Raw genomic sequence first — 6000 nt, 5'->3', positions numbered from 1 at the left:
GAAGAAATGGCGAAAGAGATGGCGGACATAAAGCACGGCCGGAATGTATATCCGACCGGGTCCGAAGCGAAGGCATCCCCCTTTGTGGACTCGGTACTGAAGGCCCGGTTGCCCGAGAGGTTTCGATTACCTCAAATCACTCCTTTCACCGGCAAGACCGACCCAACCGAGCATATTGAATGCTTCAGAACCTATATGGAGCTCCACGATGCCTCGGATGCGGTAATGTGCCGGGCCTTTTCTCTTACATTGACCGATGTAGCTCGACTGTGGTTCAAACAGTTGAAACCAAAGTCCGTCAGTTCATTCGCTGAGCTGAGCGACGCCTTCCTCACCAACTTCATCGGCGGAAAGAAGAAATTGAAGCCCCCTGCACATCTGAACAACGTAGTTCAAAAGCAGGGAGAGCTACTGAAAGATTATATCAAGCGTTTTAATTTCGAATCCCTTCAGGTTCGAAAACATTCAGAAGAAACGGCTCTCAATGCGCTCATGCAAGGAGTTAGAGATATGCCATTCCTGGCATCTCTAGACAAAACTCCGCCCGATACTCTGGCAGAATTTATAGCACGGTCGGATAAGTATGCGAATGCTGAGGAAGCGCGAATCCTGCGTGAAACTAAAACTTTGACCAAAGAGTCGGCCAAAAAGGAAGCCGACTCGGCCGGAGGAAGGAAGCGCAAGGATGATTAAGCGCGTGATGAGCGAAGGTCAGACAAACGGCCGGATCGAAGATTTTCCACATATACTCCCCTGAACAAGACTCGGGAAGAGGTATTGATGGAAATAAAAAACGAAGGCTTTGTTAACTGGCCCAGTAAGCTCAGGAGTAATCCTAATCGGCGGGACAAGGATAAATACTGCCATTATCACCGTGATCACGGGCATAACACAAGTGATTGCCGTCACCTAAAAGAAGAGATCGAACGACTCATAAAAGAGGGCCGACTCAGAGAACATATGGTTAAAGCTGGGGCAGCTGAGGCACGCCCGACCGAGAGCCAGCCTATGGAAGAGATCCGGACGATTATCGGCGGTCCACAAGGTGGGGGCGACTCAAACAATGCACGAAGGAATCATGCAAGAAAACTTAGTCAGCCTCAGTCCGAGCTCATGATCATAGATCGGCCACCAAAGGAGAAGAAAAGAGAAAGATATTGCATCTCGTTCACAGAGGAAGATGCCCGAGGCATCTATCACCCCCACGATGACGCATTGATTGTCACCCTGGCTATCGCTAACCGAAAAGTGTTTCGGATACTCGTCGATACGGGGTCATCTGCAGACGTGTTATTTACCCAGGCGTTCGACAAAATGGGGATCGAACGGTCCACACTACGCCCAGTTCGGACCCCGTTGATCGGTTTTTCCGGAGGACAGGTACTGCCTGAAGGGATTGTCTCGTTACCACTCACTGCTGGTAGTGCCCCATGTCAGACGACGATGATGGTTGACTTCTTGGTCGTCGATCAACCCTCAGTATACAACGCAATACTCGGCCGACCTTCATTGAGTCTCCTCCAGGCCGTGGTATCCACATACCATCTTTCAATGAAATTCCCGACCGAGTCGGGAGTCGAAATTGTCAAAGGAGACCAGCAGGATGCGAGGCGATGTTACATGATAGCCGTAAAAGGAGCCGTCGACAAAAGTCCGACCAACATATTAACGATCGAATCATTGGACCCTCGGGGCGAGAATTATGAACGAGGACAGCCGGTCGAGGATCTTGTCTCGGTCCCCTTGGTCGAGACAGATGGATCCAAGACGGTACGAATTGGCTCGTCTCTGCAGTCCCCTTTGAAAGAAAAGCTGATAGCCCTGCTCCGTAGGTACGCCGACGTCTTTGCCTGGAGTCATGAAGATATGCCCGGGATCGACCCCTCTGTGGTGACTCACCGACTCAACATCGATCCGTCTTATCGACCGATCCGACAGAAGCGGCGACCGCTCGGCCCCGAACGATACGCTATCATTGAAGAAGAAGTCAACAAACTCCTCCAGGCTAATTTCATAGAAGAAGTATACTATCCAGAGTGGGTCGCGAATGTCGTGCTCGTAAAGAAATCCAACGGGAAGTGGCGGGTCTGTATTGACTATACTGACTTAAATAAAGCCTGCCCAAAGGATAGTTTTCCGCTTCCAAGGATAGACCAGCTAGTAGATAGCGCCGGACATGAGCTCCTTAGCTTCATGGATGCTTATTCAGGGTATAATCAAATTGTAATGCATCAAACAGATAAATCAAAAACTACCTTTGTCACCGACAAAGGCCTTTATTGTTACCGAGTGATGCCATTTGGTCTGAAGAATGCCGGCGCAACCTATCAAAGATTAGTTAATAAAATCTTTGCTCGGCTTATAGGCCGAACCATGGAAGTATATATTGATGACATGCTCGTCAAAAGTATACACGCGGCAGATCATGTGAATGATTTGGAAGAAATGTTTCTCACCCTACGAAAGTTTCGGATGAAGCTGAATCCAAATAAATGCGCTTTTGGGGTGCGCTCTGGGAAGTTCCTCGGTTTCTTGGTTAGTCAGCAAGGAATAGAGGCAAACCCTGAGAAGATAAAGGCTTTGATTGATATGGAATCTCCTAAAACCATAAAGGACATCCAAAGGTTGACTGGACGAGTCGCAGCACTTAATCGGTTCCTGTCCAGAGCCACGGATAAATGTCTCCCTTTCTTCAGACAGTTGAAAGGAAGACAAACAATGGACTGGACGGAAGAATGTGAAGCGGCATTCCAACAATTAAAATCATGTCTCGGTTCTGCACCTCTCTTATCAAAGCCCGAATCGGGGGAGTCTTTGCTCCTTTACCTAGCGGTGTCCGAGGCAGCGGTTAGCTCGGCCTTGATACGAGAATCCGAAGGAAAGCAACTGCCGGTTTACTACATCAGCAAAGCATTATTGCCGGCAGAAACAAGATACCCAAGCCTGGAAAAAATGGCCTTGGCTTTAATCACTTCCTCTCGCCGACTAAGGCCATACTTCCATGCCCATACCATCATCGTAATGACCGATCTTCCGCTTCGCCAGGTATTGCAGACCGAAGCCTCCGGCCGACTCACGAAATGGGCCATCGAATTAAGTGAATTTGACATTCAATACAGACCGAAGGCAGCAATCAAAGGGCAAGCAGTAGCCGATTTTATCGCCGAAGGAACACCACCATCCAAGCTCCAGGTCAACGATATGCCAAAGGATGTTGCGGTTCCAACAACAACCGCTCCCCCGACCCTTACCTGCCCTAGTCCCTGGAAACTGTTTGTCGACGGTTCTTGCAAGTGGGGCTGGGGTTGTGCTGGAAACCCCCGATCATACCTATATACAGTATGCCTTACGACTTGGATTCCAAGCGTCGAACAATACGGCGGAATATGAAGCGTTGTTACTCGGCCTCCGTCTCACCGCTAGCTTGGAGGTCACGCACCTCAGTGTTTTCAGCGACTCTCAGTTGGTTGTTAATCAAGTTACCGGTGTATACCAGACACGGAAAGACCAGTTAAGGGCATACATGCAGAAAGTGAAAGAACTTATCAACGGATTTCAACTCTGTCGTGTCACTCGGATCCCTCGTACGGAAAATAGCAAAGCTGATTTGTTAGCAAAGCTCGCCTCAGCTGATGAAGATGAAATACCCAGGTCCGTCCCTGTCGAATACGTCGATAAGCCGAGTATAGATGAACCAATTAGCGAGGCCGTCAATACAATCAACTCGGAACCATCCTGGATCGATCCAATCCGCCAATACCTTGACGAAGGAAAGTTGCCTGAGGATCGCGCCGAGGCTCGACAAATTAAGATCCGAGCCTCCCGTTACACCATACTCAACGGAACCCTCTATAAGAAAGGTTACTACGCCCCGTTGCTGCGGTGCCTCGAACCCTGCGAGGCAAACTATGTATTATGGGAAATCCATGAAGGAATCTGCGGAAACCACTCTGGAGGGCGATCTCTCGCCCATAAGGTCCTACGACAGGATATTCGGCCCACTATCCAACACGACGCTCGCACGGTCCAAAAATGTGACAAATGTCAACGATTCGCGGCAATTCCGAGGCAAGCCCCCGAGGCACTGACTCCGATGACTGGTCCCTGGCCCTTCGCACAGTGGGGTGTCGACATCATAGGCCCGCTCCCTATGGGAAAAGGTCAGACCAAGTTTGCTGTGGTAGCAATGGACTATTTCACGAAGTGGGCCGAGGCGGAGCCATTAGCTAAAATAACCGAGCAGAAGATCACCGAGTTTGTGTGGAAAAATATTATCTGCCGATTCGGAGTACCCCGTACCAGACAATGGAAGACAATTTGATAATCGGAGCTTTCGCGAGATGTGCGACAACCTCGGAATCAGAAACGTTTATTCTTCACCTCATCACCCTCAAACCAACGGACAAGTTGAGGCGGTTAACAAGATTATCAAGCAACATCTTCGGACCAAGCTTGGCCGGGCCAAAGGAGCATGGGCCGAAGAGCTCCCGAAAATTCTTTGAGCTTACCGAACTACAGCTCGAACGGCCACAGGAGAGACTCCGTTTTCACTAGCTTATGGCTCGGAAGCCGTCACCCCCGTTGAAGTCGGATTACCTTCGGCTCGAATCACCTCATTCAATGCAAAAGAGAATGAAGAACTCCTTGCACTCGGACTCGACCTTTTGGACGAACAAAGGGAAGTGGCGCGGCTGCGCACGGAGGCGCGGCAACGACAAGTGGCTCGGTTCTACAATACCCGAGTTAAGATTAGAAGGTTTCGAATGGGAGATATGGTTCTCCGGAAAGTTTTTTCCAACACCAAGGAATTTGGGTCGGGTACGCTGGGACCCAATTGGGAAGGACCCTATATCGTCTCGGGCACCATCCGACCAGGAACGTATCGGCTAGAAGACCTAAACGGACAACCATTGCCTCACCCTTGGAACGCTGAACACCTCAAGGTCTACTATCCTTAGCTCGATACTCAATGTTTAAAGACTCTGAACTAAGAAAGATTAAAGCCAAGTCAAATGAATAAAGCTAAGCATTTTTCTTTTCATTCATCAAAACACTTACAAATACAATGTGTGAATACATCAAAGTGAATAGAAAGAAAATATCAAAGGGCCCTGGTAACTGTCCTCATGCACCGGCCTCGTCCCCAGCAGCAGTGTCTTCAGCAGCGGCGTCCGGGTTCTCGGATTCCGAGGCTGCTCCACCCTCAATTTCTGAAAGGTCAAAGTCAGGAAAAGATTTCTTTATATCCTTGACGCATTCCAGATATCCGCTTTGGAACAAGCGGTCCCTCTCGTCCTCGAACTCCGCCGACTCAAGGAAAGCTTGGACGGCTTGGTCCCTGGCCTTCTCAGCCTCCCGAGTCTTCTCGTCGGCCTGCCGAATATGCTCTGCCGCTTCAAGCTTAGCCCGAGCTAATTCATCTGCGCACGAAGCATGAACGGCGAGAACTCGCCGGTTCTCTTCTTCAGCTTCGGAGAGAAGAGCCAGTACCCGAGCAACCTCTGCTTGCGCATCCTCCAAGGCTCTTCTGGAGGAAGCCGCCTCTGCTTTCGCATCTTCGGCAGCCTTCCGGGCAAGGGACGCCTCGCCTGTCAGGACGCCGACCTGGATTTCGGCCTCCTCGCGTCGCCCTTCGGCTTCCGACAGAAGAGTCTGCAGCCGATGAGTCGAGGATAGCTCCTTGCCGGCCTTAATCAAGTAGGGAGCGAGTTCAAGAAGCACCCTTGCTGCATGGCTGACGGTTTGCGATGACGGGGCGTTGTAGAGCCTCACGAACTCTCTTTCGCCCCCGTGGGCTAAGGCCCAGGGAACCATCCCCGATACCACTTGCTGCAGGACAGACGACCCTTCCCCTCTGGAGGATGCGGTCCTCGTCTCACCTTCCCCTCTGGAAGACGCGGCCCTGGTCTCTTCCTCCCGTCTCGGAACGTCCATCTCAACGTTTGCCGAGTCGGGTGCCGCCTGAGGTTCCGAGGCAGCAACCGTCGTCTCTTCAGCCCT

This window comes from Magnolia sinica, chromosome 5, assembly GCF_029962835.1.
Source record: "Magnolia sinica isolate HGM2019 chromosome 5, MsV1, whole genome shotgun sequence".
NCBI lineage: Eukaryota > Viridiplantae > Streptophyta > Magnoliopsida > Magnoliales > Magnoliaceae > Magnolia > Magnolia sinica.
This window is presented reverse-complemented; position numbering follows the sequence as displayed.